Source organism: Pongo abelii, chromosome 10 (assembly GCF_028885655.2).
Source record: "Pongo abelii isolate AG06213 chromosome 10, NHGRI_mPonAbe1-v2.0_pri, whole genome shotgun sequence".
Classification (NCBI taxonomy): domain Eukaryota; kingdom Metazoa; phylum Chordata; class Mammalia; order Primates; family Hominidae; genus Pongo; species Pongo abelii.
Genome location: NC_071995.2, coordinates 31489859 through 31506060, shown reverse-complemented (window position 1 = coordinate 31506060; position 16202 = coordinate 31489859).

Sequence of the window (16202 nt, the reverse complement as noted above, 5' to 3'; positions counted from 1 at the left end):
GATGGTGTTGAGACTTTCCACAGGGAAATACATTTATTCACAGTGCCATCCTAGGAAACTTGTAGATCTCAGCTCATGGTATAAAAATTTTTAATATTACCTGTGTTTGCTTTTTCTTGCTCCCCTGATTCCGTATTATCTCACTCATTCCCAATGTCTATGTTTTTTAATTCCAATCTTCTTTTATTTCTTTGCCTCACCTCAGTTTTTAAAAATGACTTTTGTTGTTAAAACTTCCTGAATTGTCCCCCAAACAATAATAACAATTATAACAGTTAAAAAAAAAAAAGACTGTCACATTGTTCTTACAATATCTAACTCTAGGAATACTGACTTTTACAGAATGATAGATTTTTTTAATTTTAAGGGACTTTAGACAGTTTTCACAATCAGCCACTTGGATATCCTCATTGGGAAGTGCCATTCAAATGCTTTTCCCCTAAAGTAAGCTACATTGTGGCCCCCCAAAATGTGGTCCCCCGGAACCTAAATATTATCTTATTTATAGGGTTATACAGATGTGATCAAGGATTTTACAAAGGGGAGATAATACTGGATTATCTGGGTGAACTCTAAATGTAATCCCATGCCTTCTTACAAGAGACAGGCAGAGGGAGACTTGACACAGACAGAAGAGAAGGCAATGTGACTGCAAAACAGATATTGAAGTAATGTGGCCGCAAACCAAGGAAAGCCAGCAGCCTTCAGAAGAAGCAAGGAATGAATTCTCCTCTACAGCCTCTGAAGCAAACAAAACCCTGCCAACACCTTGATTTCAGTTGAGTGATAATTATTTCACACCTTTTGCCCCCAACAATGTGAGAGAATAAATTTCTGTCATCTCAAGCCGTCAAGTTTGTAGTAATTTGTTACAGCAGCCATAGAAAACTAATAAACTCCCTCTGCAAAAATTGGGTTATCTTTTTTCTTATTGGTTTAAATGAGATTGTTATATACTCTGGACATAATATCTTTATGGGAATACAAATTGCAAATATCTTATTTCATTTAGGGCCTTGCCTTTTCCTTCCCCAAATGGTGTCTTCACAATTAGACATTCTCTATTTTAATGAAATCTAATTTATCAAACTTTTCACTTCTGGTTGGTGTTTTTTGGGTTCTCTTTAAAACAACTTACTTATTACTCTTAACATTTAGGTCCAAAATCCAACTAGAACTGATTTTTGTGTATAGGGTGAAGCAGGGGTCAAGATTCATGTCTTTCCCATAATTCATTGACCCAGTGCCATTTATTTAAAAAGTGATCATTTGAATTCTTTGAACAAAGATATATTGCAGTTGTATCTTTGTCACCAATCAAGTGGTTATATGAGTTAGTTTGGTCGTCTGGGAAGCAGATGTTGAGATAAAATTAGAAGTACAAGAAATGTACAGAGGGTAAAAGATAAAGGGAAGAGAGATAAATGGAAGAAGATGTAGGAAAAGGGAGGGAAAACCTTCATGCTTGTGATGATCTGCCACCTATGAAAGGAGAGGGAAAGGAGGAATGCATAAGAGCCTCAGAGGACTGTACAGCTGGAGAAAGTCTAGGCCGGTGTAGTGGACAGCTCAGGGCAGAGACTACCTGTAAGAAAAGTCTCCAACTGGAAAGAAGTGGCCAGGTCCTAAAACTTCCACTGTGCTTGGTCATCAAGTTCCCAGGAAGAATGTGTCTCTGACTTGAATGCTGCAGCAGATCCCTAAGGCATCTCAGCAAGTGAACCCTTCAGGGCAATTTCTTGCTTGAAAGAAGATCTGAGAAACACACCTACATGGCGTCCAAGTCCACCCCTTGCACCATGCAGGTCCACTTCTCCACGCATATTTAGACTCCATGGTTCCCAGTGGCCTCTCTTCCTGATAGAATGCTCAAAGAGGATGGTTAGCAGGATGAACAACCACTCTTGTGTTTGCAGCTACTCTCGTGTTGCAGCTGCAATCGGTATTTATGGTCTTTACGCCACCATTCTCCATTCTTCTCACCTTTAGCTGTCACTGCTGCAGGTCTTGGTAGTTTACCCTCAAACCCTCATTTTTGAGTCATTGGGGTCCTTAGTAATCATACTCTTAGCAGGCCAGGGTTGCTGTGCATGTCTGCTGAGTTACATTTGCGTGAGGGAATACCAACAGGCACCACAGTGGATCCCTGAGTTTACACATATTCCACTCTGTCTCCTTATGTAAGAGAAGCCCTATTTCATCCTACTAATCAAGGTCAATTACCCCTGTCTAGAGGTGGATTCCTTTCCTAACCTGACAGTCTCAGGACCACAAAGAGTTCAAAGTGCCAGGGAGCAGTCATTGTTCAGTAGGTTCCTTGCATTGTCCCCTGGCTAGAGTATGACTTTTTTGAGGTTGAAAATCTCTAGACCTGCAGAGCCCAGGATTTGCGGGACAGAAAGCACAACATTCCCCAAGGGGTATGAGGAGTCATGGTAAATGGAGCCACTCCTGTTGCCTCCCATTGTTTCCTGAATCAATGTGTTTCTTCCTCTTGGAGATATAGCATCTTATAGGAGTCTCTGGAGGAGACCACTTCATACTTGAAGAAGAGACTGGCTTCTGATCCGGCACTGGAGCTGCACATTCAGCAGGATGCGACAGTGCTCTATCACATTGGCTGCTTCTAGATTTTGTGGCATGGGATGCAACCAGTGTACCCCATAATCATGGGTTTATTCCCACACCTCCTTCACAGTGAAATGGGACACATGTCTGGATGCTATGTTGTATGGAATCGAGCACTCTGTAAGCTTCTGGGTAGTAATGATGGATGAAGTTCTTTGGGCTACAAAGGCAAACACATACATGGAACAGTTGTTTATTCCTGTAAGAACAAGCTATGGGCTCTTCTAGGAAAGATGGGGCTCAATAAACTCACCACCATGTGTCCAGTTGGCTTCCCAGAGGAAGTATGATATTGGGATCTTACCTTGGTCTTGTTGCTGTCAGGTTGTATATTCAGAGGCAGCAGTAGCTGGATCAACTTTCATTAGTTGGAGCCTGGGCTTTTGGGCTCATTTGTAGCTGCTCCTGAATGGGGCTGTAAAGCCAATCCGTATCTACCAAGCATAATTCAGAATGAACCAAGCTCTGGGTTTGGTCAAAACAGATCCTCTATGTGGCCACAGGTGTGAAAAGCAGGTGGAGTGCTGGTGCAAAACTGGCGGATAACATTAGGGTCTACACTTCCCCTAGCCAGTTTAACCACTTGTTCTCAAAAAAAGTGTGTGTGTGTGTGTGTGTGTGTGTGTGTGTGTGTGTATACATATATATGCACATACATAAGTTTATAATTTTACTGATATGAGGGATAAGTAGTATTCATTTACAAATAATAGTAAAATAAACAATAGTATTTATTTTAAATTCCATATAGCCAATACATTCTTATAGAATGCTTTTGTTGATTTTTGACAAATTATTGTATCCATAGCCAACCTATGATTGCAATTGATGAATGAATGCAGTTCTGATAATAATGTCAACTGATAGTTTTATATCCATCAACTTTAATGAGTAAGACAAAAGTGAAACAACAAAGATATATGTTGGAACTTCACTCCTTTGCTAATGATGTAACTAACTTGTTGGCTGAATGGAATAACAATTTTTAAAATATTGGAATATTTTTCATTTTTTGTGCCATACACAATATAATGGCGATAGAAATGACACACATTTAAAACTTAATCTAATCCTGGGCAAACAGAGACACTTTGTCTCTAATTTTTAAAATTAGACAGGCATGGTTATTGGGGGAAATTCAGCCAGATATCAGGCAAAATTCACCCCCAATATTTCACGTAGGTTCTTTTCTATTTTCCCTAAGCATTGGCCGGTTTGAGAAATAAAGGGACAGAGTACAAAAGAGAGAAATTTTAAAGCTGGGCCTCCGGGGAAGACGTCACATGTCGGTAGGTTCCGTGATGCTCCACAAGCCGCAAAACCAGCAAGTTTTTATCAGGGATTTTGAAAAGGGGAGGGAGTGTGCGAATAGCGTGTGGGTCACAGAGATCACGTGCTTCACAAGGTAATAAGATATCACAAGGCAAATGGAGGCGGGGCAAGATCACAGGACCACAGGACCGGGGTGAAATTAAAATTGCTAATGAAGTTTTGGGCACCATTGTCATTGATAACATCTTATCAGGAGACAGGGTTTGAGAGCAACTGGTCTGACCAAAATTTATTAGGTGGGAATTTCCTCATCCTAATAAGCCTGGGAGCGCTATGGGAGACTGGGGCTTATTTCATCCCTACAGTCTCCACCATAGAAGACGGCCACACCCAAGGGGGCCATTTTAGAGGCTTACCCTCAGGGGCGCATTCTCTTTCTCAGGGATGTTTCTTGCTGAGAAAAAGAATTCAGCGATATTTCTCCCATTTGCTTTTGAAAGAAGAGAAATATGGCTCTGTTCTACCCAGCTCACCGGCAGTCAGAGTTTAAGGTTATCTCTCTTATTCCCTGAACATTGCTGTTATCCTGTTCTTTTTTCAAGGTGCCCAGATTTCATATTGTTCAAACACACATGCTGTACAATTTGTGCAGTTAACACAATCATCACAGGGTCCTGAGGAGACATACATCCTCCTCAGCTTATGAGATGACAGGATTAAGAGATTAAAGTAAAGACAGGCATAGGAAATCACAAGCGTATTGACTGGGGAAGTGATAAGTGTCCATGAAATCTTCACAATTTAGAGATTACAGTAAAGACAGGCATAAGAAATTATAAAAGTATTAATTTGGTGAACTAATAAATGTCCATGAAATCTTCATAATCCACGTTCTTCTGCCATGGCTTCAGCCAGTCCCTTCGTTTGGGGTCCCTGACTTTCTGCAACACATGGTGGCATGTGCCTATTATCCCAACTACTCAGGAATCTGAGGCGGGAGGATTCCTTGAGCCCAGGAGGTTGAGGCTACCACTGCCCTCCAGCCTGGATGACAGAATGAGATCCAGTTTCTAAAATAAACAAATAAATACATAAAATCTACATGATTAAGATTTTTCCTATTACATTCTGTGTAGACAATCTACACAACTGTACAACTGTATAGACAGTCTACAAAAAACAATAAATCAAGCCCTCATTTGTAGCAGTTGACAATGTAAGTTACATAGATCCTTCAAAATAGCTATTTCAAACTACCAACATACCAGCACTGAATGTGAAGTGGTAAAGAGATACACTGTAGCACACTATTATAGAGTATTTCTACCATTCAGACATAAAAGACATAATCTCAAAAGCATAGGTAGTACTAAAATGTAGTAAAATCATTAAGAAGTAATAAAGTTTGAGTATTTCTTGCCTTTGTCTTTAATATATTTAATTGTAAGTTAATATAATTTAATTTGTAATGATAGTTGTGTTTAACAACTGGCTTCCAAAATTCCTGAAAATTTAACAATTGGCTCTGGGAGACAGTACAGGCTGCTGCCTCTGGCCCCACTTGTACTTGATCCCAGATGTACCACTTCCATTGCATGTCGGGATGCTTTTATGTCTGTTCAGCCTTATGACTTGGTGGGTCTGACAGAATCCAGATCACAATTGGGCATTCTACTGCATGGTCATTTAGAGTTGCATGAGTCCAGCACTCTCTCTTTACCAGGGCCCAGTAGTGCATCAGGAATGTTTGTGAGTATATATGATTTATTACTGCAGGTGGCATGGACTTGTCCCAGAACCCTATGAGTCTGCATTATAAGTCTCCTCCAGGGCCTTGCCAGACACTTTACATGGTGTCTTTTCCTACCACCGACACTTTTAACATAGGGTTCTGTCCACACAATGCCCCCAGCAGGAGGGCAGCTTGCACCACAGCCTGGACCTACTGCACAATCCTTTCCTGCTATGGGCCTCTCCAAACTGGCAGCCACTGGGGTAACAGTGTGTGGGCTGGAATAGTATTCCTAGGTGTAGAATATGCTGTCTCCACAAATAGTAGAGGCCTACCAGGTATTGTGCTTTTTTCTTGGAGGTGAGAGTTGCAGGATGCAACAATTTGTCATTTACTTTGAAAGCAATGTCCTGCTACTTGAGCCCTAAATACTTTACTGATTTGGCAAGTCTTTTCATCTTTGTAGAATTTTTTCTTCGACTCTCAGGAAGGCATGTTTCTTACCAAGGTCTCCAACTTTAGTGGTCAGAGGAGAAGTGGAGGCAAATCCTTAGGGGTACACAAACCGTCTTGCAAAGAAGAGGCTATTGCATCTTCTTCAACGGTAATGAGGTTGGGGACTCACCCTTAGTAGGGAGCATTGGGCCACTTCTGCACTCTCAGGAGTTCCAGAGGAAACTGAGAATTTACTATTTTCATGGGCATCAGCCTCAATATGCCTATTTCATATGTTGATATCCCATTTTTTTCCCAACCAAAGTGCTGACCTTGGCATGGCAGACCAGCCTATTTTGGGAAGTTAACCTTCTCTTGGGCTCTGCCACTCTTACGGATTAAATCTCAGGCCTGATCTTCAGTTTTCTTTGCTGTCTGGTTGCAGAAGATGAGAATTTCATTATATGCTAAGAGGCCCTCTGGATTTTACATTTAGCTTTTAATTGCCAACTAATCGCTCCAATTTTTTCATTAACTTTCCCCAAAGTACCAACTGGGAGCCACCCAGTTCCACTGTCCCTAGGGTTACAATTTCTCTTGCATTTCCCAAAAGCCTGAAACATTGCACAGGGTAGTGCTTTCACTTTACAAATAACATCCCCTTTTATCACCAGTGAACATTTCCATAGTGGAACTGATACCTTGTGCCAGCATTATCTGTGCTCAAGCTAGCTCCAGTGATGGTATACTTTTTCCAGCTGGGTTGGTGGGTAATACAATTCCAAGAGCTAATCTTAACATATGCTTTCTGGGGCCACTCCTAGTACCAACTTTTTCAGGTTGGGATCCTTAGGAAGCAGACTCTGATGGATTTTTAAGGTGCTGGATGTGTATATGGGAGTGCTCTTGGGATCACCACCTGTGGAAAGTAAGGGAAAAAAGGGTTAGTCAAAGGGAGCAGCTGAGCCATATATGGCCTCAGTGGAGACACCTTGGAAAGATCTGAAGCTGGAATGATGATCAGAACTGTCGCTAGCGAGGGCAGGAGGGTCAAGCGGGCCTCCATAACCCAACACCCATCAGTCATTGGATTCATGCTACCCTGGAAGGAGGAGGTGACCTTGGTGGATAAGTCCCTTTTCAGACAAGACAATTCTAAAGAGGACTGATGCCTGAGGCTTTCCTGCCAATAGAACTCTCAAGAGCTGGGAATAAGTCCATTGGTTTTGAAGAAGGGTCTGGAAAGCTCATCAGAGGCCAACCACTAACATGCAACAGTGGTAATTTGCAAGGGGCCCAAAAGAGTTAGGAGATTTTCAAATGTAGAAACTTATTTAGGGTGCAGCACTCTGAGCTAATTATTGATAGACTATAGCTAGTATTTTAAAAAGAGAACCTTTGAAGAAGACAGGGACATTTAGGAGCCAAAACCAAAGGCCTTACCCAGTTCTTTGCATATTGACTGAGCAGAAGCAGTTCAAACACATGCAAGGCCCAGAAATGAATAATCAGACCCAAGTGACTGCCTTGCGTAAGAATAATTTGCTCGTCATATCCCGGATTGCCCAAAATGTTGAAATAAATAAAAATGAAAGAAGTGTTTTAGAAGCCAATTCAGTTCCCAGGCCCAAACCAAGAATCAAACCCGGGGCTTTTTGTAAGAGCCGGCCAATAAATGGGCTGTGAAGTTAAACCGCCGGTGGCGCCTCTAAACACACCCAGGCAGGGCGAGCAGGATGTCCTTGTCCAGGGAGACCCCTTTTCCTGGCTTTGGGGAAGGTGCTTCCTGTCCCCAAGGGAGGCTGGGACTACAGGAGGCAGCGCCGGGCGGGTGAGAGAAAGTCCGGGCAGAAGAGCACGAAGCTGGCGACTGGAAGCGAGCATGGGGTGGGGTGGAGAGCCTCTCCCCAGGTGCCGCTGCTGTTGTCCCGGGTGCTGAAAAGCCAGGAACTTCCCGAGAAGCAGCGGCACTCTTCTCCATGGAAGGTAGGCATAGGGGTTCCAGGCTGCGCACCTGCTAAACCCGCTTGGTCCCCCGGGAGGAGTCCGCCAGATGTGCCCCTCCCCAGCCCCTTTTGGAGTCTGGGGCATGGGGGTGAGCACAGCCGGGCACCACAGGCGGGACCGCGGGTTGCCCTTCCCCTCCTCTCCTGGGCAGCCTCGCGCCAGGATCCCCACTCCGTCTGTGCGCGAACTCTCGCCATATGGTACTCAAGCACCTGCAGTGAGAGCGCTGCGGTAAACAGAAGGCACCCGCGTGGGTTCCCAGTTTTTTGGGGGCTTGTATGTGTTGGGTTTTGGGGAGCACGATCGGGGCATTTGCAGTGGGGAGGAGGAGGTGGTGTTGATGGCCCGGGCCGCGGCGCTGCTGGCAGGCGCGAGCTGCCTGTGCTAAGGCCGTTCCCTGCAGGGCGAGTTCGTGGGCGACCGTGAACAACCCCGACGTGCGGCCCAGCGCCTCGCTCTGCTGTGGCATCTTCACCAACGACTTCTGGGGCCAGGGCATGGCCGAGAACACCAGCCACAAGTCCCACCGGCCACTCTGCACCCTCACCTTCAAGTGCACTCCTGTCCAAGGCTCCCCTCCGCGCCTTGGCTGGGACGTGTCGCGGAGTTGTGGGACTAGCTTTTAAAAATTTTTTCCGGGCCCTCCCTCCGAGGTCCCCTCCATTCTCAGTTGCCCACGCCACTCCCCAGTATGGTTAACGCCCCAGCTTCTCTGGGCTTCTAGGGCTAGGTTTGCTAAGCAACTCACAGGGCGTCCTGTATTTTTATTTGCTGAGTCCAACAGTTCTACCTGGAGCGGTTCAAGAGGCACAGGTTGGGGAGTTGGAATCGTCTGTGCTCTTCAGTGGCTTTACCCTGGATGCAGAGCTGGAACGCACCTCCAGACCTGTGGGGCCGCTGCAAAAGAAAATCTGCGTGAACTCAACGGCCTTGGATGAAGCGGGCAGGAGCTGCTTCCAAGTTGAGACCTTTTGCAGATTGGTGAGCAACTTTGCAATGAGGAGCAGGATCCTGAGAGAGAACAGAAGACCCTGACCCACTGGTGCTCACTGAGCCTTGCCAATCTGTCAGAAATGTTCGCCATGGAGACTTGAAAGAACAAAGAAAGTAAGGCCCAAGGTGGGTTCTTCCTGGCTTCTCAACCTAAATAGTTCTTCTCTCTCCATCTCCTCCTCTTCCTCATTCCCTCTTCGTCTTCCCCACGCCCACCTTTGCTCCCTTCCCTTCCTTCCGTCTTCCTTCCTTCTCTTCAGCATTTCTAGTGTGAAAAATTTACACTTGTAAGAGCAACCATTATGCCGTTTTTCCCCTTTGAGCCCTGATTGGTTTAAATGTGTTTTGCTCTTCCGCCGTCCTCTTGGTAAGCGGTTTCTGCTGGATTGTTAATGCCCTTAAATACTAAAGAGCAAGTAGAAGTCTCCCTCTCTGAGTAAGAATTACAGAGGGTGCAGGTGAACTTGATTTAGATCATTTGCCTTAAATAAATACAGACTATTCTCAATTCTTAAAGAAATATTACTACCGACCCAGTGAACAGTGTCTCTTGGTTACAGATGGTAAATTTAAGCCAGATACACTGTTTATTCATTCATTCAACAAATATTCATAAAGTAACTTTTGTGTGCAGTTAGTTTTCCAGCCACAGGGTCCCCAGTGATGTAGGTCAGCTTAAATATGATTGAAGGCAATGGCCGGTTTACAGAGCAAAATAAAAAGTCTGCCAAACTAAGAATATCTTAGATATTTAGAGAAGATGGGGTAACAAATGGGGATTAAACGGATGTAACTTGGATTCCTTCTTCGTTGTATGGAATGGAGGAAAAACAGGGGAACAATATTCCCAGATCATGCGGGTTTTCATGGATATTACTTGGCGGGTCCCTAAATGAAGGGTTCTTCTGAAGCATCTATTTTTAATCAACAAATTTATTTCCTGACTTCCTTCATAGCAATATTTATATTTTTCCTGTGTTTGAGCACTCAGTTATTCCACTTAAAACCAAAGGAATGCTTGATTATGCCAAAGTAATGTCATCTCCCCCCTCAAAGCGACAACATACACATGATAATGGATGATTTCTGTTCTCAAGGCCCTGTTTGATGTCACCCCTGGTTATGGCTAGGTTGTAGTTCTTTATGCATCTCTAACTTTTTCAGTCCATACTCTTGTTGCATTCCACCACCCGTGTGTTTTATTTATTTATTTATTTATTATTATACTTTAGGTTTTAGGGTACATGTGTGCAATGTGCAGGTTAGTTACATATGTATACATGTGCCATGCTGGTGTGCTGCAACCACTAACTCGTCATCTAGCATTAGGTATATCTCCCAATGCTATCCCTCCCCCCTCCCCCCACCCCACAACAGTCCCCAGAGTGTGATGTTCCCCTTCCTGTGTCCATGTGTTCTCATTGTTTAATTCCCACCTATGAGTGAGAATATGCGGTGTTTGGTTTTTTGTTCTTGCGATAGTTTACTGAGAATGATGATTTCCAATTTCATCCATGTCCCTACAAAGGACATGAACTCATCGTTTTTAATGGCTGCATAGTATTCCATGGTGTATATGTGCCACATTTTCTTAATCCAGTCTATCATTGTTGGACATTTGGCTTGGTTCGAAGTCTTTGCTATTGTGAATAACGCCGCAATAAACATACGTGTGCATGTGTCTTTATAGCAGCATGATTTATAGTCATTTGGGTATATACCCAGCAATGGGACGGCTGGGTCAAATGGAATTTCTAGTTCTAGATCCCTGAGGAATCGCCACACTGACTTCCACAAGGGTTGAACCAGTTTACAGTCCCACCAACAGTGTAAAAGTGTTCCTATTTCTCCACATCCTCTCCAGCAGCTGTTGTTTCCTGACTTTTTAATGATTGCCATTCTAGCTGGTGTGAGATGGTATCTCATTATGGTTTTGATTTGCATTTCTCTGATGGCCAGTGATGGTGAGCATTTTTTCATGTGTTTTTTGGCTGCATAAATGTCTTCTTTTGAGAAGTGTCTGTTCATGTCCTTCGCCCACTTTTTGATGGGGTTGTTTGTTTTTTTCTTGTAAATTTGTTGGAGTTCATTGTAGATTCTGGATATTAGCCCTTTGTCAGATGAGTAGGTTGTGAAAATTTTCTCCCATTTTGTAGGTTGCCTGTTCACTCTGATGGTAGTTTCTTTTGCTGTGCAGAAGCTCTTTAGTTTAATGAGATCCCATTTGTCAATTTTGGCTTTTGTTGCCATTGCTTTTGGTGTTTTAGACATGAAGTCCTTGCCCATGCCTATGTCCTGAATGGTAATGCCTAGGTTTTCTTCTAGGGTTTTTAAGGTTTTAGGTCTAACGTTTAAGTCTTTAATCTATCTTGAATTGATTTTTGTATAAGGTGCAAGGAAGGGATCCAGTTTCAGCTTTCTACATATGGGTAGCCAGTTTTCCCAGCACCACTTATTAAATAGGGAATCCTTTCCCCATTGCTTGTTTTTCTCAGGTTTGTCAAAGATCAGATAGTTGTAGATATGCGGCGTTATTTCTGAGGGCTCTGTTCTGTTCCATTGATCTATATCTCTGTTTTGGTACCAGTACCATGCTGTTTTGGTTACTGTAGCCTTGTAGTATAGTTTGAAGTCAGGTAGTGTGATGCCTCCAGCTTTGTTCTTTTGGCTTAGGATTGACTTGGCGATGTGGGCTCTTTTTTGGTTCCATATGAACTTTGAAGTAGTTTTTTCCAATTCTGTGAAGAAAGTCATTGGTAGCTTGATGGGGATGGCATTGAATCTGTAAATTACCTTGGGCAGTATGGCCATTTTCACGATATTGATTCTTCCTACCCATGAGCATGGAATGTTCTTCCATTTGTTTGTATCCTCTTTTATTTCCTTGAGCAGTGGTTTGTAGTTCTCCTTGAAGAGGTCCTTCACATCCCTTGTAAGTTGGATTCCTAGGTATTTTATTCTCTTTGAAGCAATTGTGAATGGGAGTTCACTCATGATTTGGCTCTCTGTTTGTCTGTTGTTGGTGTATAAGAATGCTTGTGATTTTTGTACATTGATTTTGTATCCTGAGACTTTGCTGAAGTTGCTTATCAGCTTAAGGAGATTTTGGGCTGAGACAATGGGGTTTTCTAGATATACTATCATGTCATCTGCAAACAGGGACAATTTGACTTCCTCTTTTCCTAATTGAATACCCTTTATTTCCTTCTCCTGCCTAATTGCCCTGGCCAGAACTTCCAACACTATGTTGAATAGGAGTGGTGAGAGAGGGCATCCCTGTTTTGTGCCAGTTTTCAAAGGGAATGCTTTCAGTTTTTGCCCATTCAGTATGATATTGGCTGTGGGTTTGTCATAGATAGCTCTTATTATTTTGAGATATGTGCCATCAGTACCTAATATATTGAGAGTTTTTAGCATGAAGCGTTGTTGAATTTTGTTAAAGGCCTTTTCTGCATCTATTGAGATAATCATGTTTTTGTCTTTGGTTCTGTTTATATGCTGGATTACATTTATTGATTTGCATATATTGAACCAGCCTTGCATCCCAGGGATGAAGCCCACTTGATCATGGTGGATAAGCTTTTTGATGTGCTGCTAGATTTGGTTTGCCAGTATTTTATTGAGGATTTTTGCATCAATGTTCATCAAGGATATTGGTCTAAAATTCTCTTTTTTGGTTGTGTCTCTGCCAGGCTTTGGTATCAGGATGATGCTGGCCTCATAAAATGAGTTAGGGAGGATTCCCTCTTTTTCTACTGATTGGAATAGTTTCAGAAGGAATGGTACCAGTTCCTCCTTGTACCTCTGGTAGAATTCGGCTGTGAACCCATGTGGTCCTGGACTTTTTTTGGTGGGTAAGCTATTGATTATTGCCACAATTTCAGCTCCTGTTATTGGTCTATTCAGAGATTCAACTTCTTCCTGGTTTAGTCTTGGGAGGGTGTATGTGTCGAGGAATTTATCCATTTCTTCTAGATTTTCTAGTTTATTTGCATAGAGGTGTTTGTAGTATTCTCTGATGGTAGTTTGTATTTCTGTGGGATCGGTGGTGATATCCCCTTTATTATTTTTTATTGCATCTATTTGATTCTTCTCTCTTTTTTTCTTTATTAATCTTGCTAGCGGTCTATCAATTTTGTTGATCCTTTCAAAAAACCAGCTCCTGGATTCATTAATTTTTTGAAGGGTTTTTTGTGTCTCTATTTCCTTCAGTTCTGCTCTGATTTTAGTTATTTCTTGCCTTCTGCTAGCTTTTGAATGTGTTTGCTCTTGCTTTTCTAGTTCTTTTAATTGTGATGTTAGGGTGTCAATTTTGGATCTTTCCTGCTTTCTCTTGTGGGCATTTAGTGCTATAAATTTCCCTCTACACACTGCTTTGAATGCATCCCAGAGATTCTGGTATGTTGTGTCTTTGTTCTCGTTGGTTTCAAAGAACATCTTTATTTCTGCCTTCATTTCGTATGTACCCAGTAGTCATTCAGGAGCGGGTTGTTCAGTTTCCATGTAGTTGAGCGGTTTTGAGTGAGATTCTTTATCCTGAGTTCTAGCTTGATTGCACTGTGATCTGAGAGATAGTTTGTTATAATTTCTATTCTTTTACATTTACTGAGGAGAGCTTTACTTCCAACTTTGTGGTCAATTTTGGAATAGGTGTGGTGTGGTGCTGAAAAAAATGTATATTCTGTTGATTTGGGGTGGAGAGTTCTGTAGATGTCTATTAGGTCCGCTTGGTGCAGAGCTGAGTTCAATTCCTGGGTATCCTTGTCGACTTTCTGTGTTGTTGATCTGTCTAATGTTGACAGTGGGATGTTAAAGTCTCCCATTATTAATGTGTGGGAGTCTAAGTCTCTTTGTAGGTCACTCAGGACTTGCTTTATGAATCTGGGTGCTCCAGTATTGGGTGCATATATATTTAGGATAGTTAGCTCTTCTTGTTGAATTGATCCCTTTACCATTATGTAATGGCCTTCTTTGTCTCTTTTGATCTTTGTTGGTTTAAAGTCTGCTTTATCAGAGACTAGGATTGCAACCCCTGCCTTTTTTTGTTTTCCATTTGCTTGGTAGATCTTCCTCCATCCTTTTATTTTGAGCCTATGTGTGTCTCTGCACGTGAGATGGGTTTCCTGAATACAGCACACTGATGGGTCTTGACTCTTTATCCAATTTGCCAGTCTGTGTCTTTTAATTGGAGCATTTAGTCCATTTACATTTAAAGTTAATATTGTTATGTGTGAATTTGATCCTGTCATTATGATGTTAGCTGGTTATTTTGCTCGTTAGTTGATGCAGTCTCTTCCTAGTCTCGATGGTCTTTACATTTTGGCATGATTTTGCAGTGGCTGGTACCGGTTGTGCCTTTCCATGTTTAGCGCTTCCTTCAGGAGCTCTTTTAGGACAGGCCTGGTGGTGACAAAATCTCTCAGTATTTGCTTTTCTGTAAAGTATTTTATTTCTCCTTCACTTATGAAGCTTAGTTTGGCAGTATATGAAATTCTGGGTTGAAAATTCTTTCCTTTAAGAATGTTGAATATTGGCCCCCACTCTCTTCTGGCTTGTAGAGTTTCTGTCAAGAGATCCGCTGTTAGTCTGATGGGCTTCCCTTTGAGGGTAACCCAACCTTTGTCTCTGGCTGCCCTTAACATTTTTTCCTTCATTTCAACTTTGGTGAATCTGACAATTATGTGTCTTGGAGTTGCTCTTCTCGAGGAGTATCTTTGTGGCGTTCTCTGTATTTCCTGAATCTGAATGTTGGCCTGCCTTGCTAGATTGGGGAACTTCTCCTGCATAATATCCTGCAGAGTGTTTTCCAACTTGTTTCCATTCTCCCCGTCACTTTCAGGTACACCAATCAGACGTAGATTTGGTCTTTTCACATAGTCCCATATTTCTTGGAGGCTTTGCTCATTTCTTTTTATTCTTTTTTCTCTAAACTTCCCTTCTTGCTTCATTTCATTCATTTCATCTTCCATGGCTGATACCCTTTCTTCCAGTTGATCGCATCGGCTTGTGAGGCTTCTCCATTCTTCACGCAGTTCTCGAGCCTTGGTTTTCAGCTCCATCAGCTCCTTTAAGCACTTCTCTGTATTGGTTATTCTAGTTATACATTCTTCTAAATTTTTTTCAAAGTTTTCAACTTCTTTGCCTTTGGTTTGAATATCCTCCCGTAGCTCGGAGTAATTTGATCGTCTGAAGCCTTCTTCTCTCAGCTCGTCAAAGTCATTCTCCGTCCAGCTTTGATCTGTTGCTGGTGAGGAACTGCATTCCTTTGGAGGAGGAGAGGCGCTCTGCTTTTTAGAGTTTCCAGTTTTTCTGCTCTGTTTTTTCCCCATCTTTGTGGTTTTATCTACTTTTGGTCTTTGATGATGGTGATGTACAGATGGGTTTTTGGTGTGGATGTCCTTTCTGTTTGTTAGTTTTCCTTCTAACAGACAGGACCCTCAGCTGCAGGTCTATTGGAGTACCTGGCTGGCCTTGTGAGGTGTCAGTCTGCCCCTGCTGGGGGGTGCCTCCCAGTTAGGCTGCTCAGGGGTCAGGGGTCAGGGACCCACTTGAGGAGGCAGTCTGCCCCTTCTCAGATCTCCAGCTGCGTGCTGGGAGAACCAGTGCTCTCTTCAAAGCTGTCAGACAGGGACATTTAAGTCTGCAGAGGTTACTGCTGTCTTTTTGTTTGTCTGTGCCCTGCCCCCAGAGGTGGAGCCTACAAAGGCAGGCAGGCCTCCTTGAGCTGTGGTGGGCTCCACCCAGTTCGAGCTTGCCAGCTGCTTTGTTTACCTAAGCAAGCCTGGGCAATGGTGGGCGCCCCTCCTCCAGCCTCGCTGCCGCCTTGCAGTTTGATCTCAGACTGCTGTGCTAGCAATCAGTGAGACTCCGTGGGCGTAGGACCCTCTGAGCCAGGTGCGGGATACAATCTCCTGGTGCGCCGTTTTTTAAGCCTGTCGGAAAAGCGCAGTATTCAGATGGGAGTGACCTGATTTTCCAGGTGCCGTCTGTCACCTCTTTCTTTGACTAGGAAAGGGAACTCCCTGACCCCTTGCGTTTCCCGAGTGAGGCAATGCCTCGCCCTTCTTCGGCTTGCGCACGGTGCGAGCACCCACTGACCTGTGCCCACTGTCTGGCACTCCCTAGTGAGATGAAC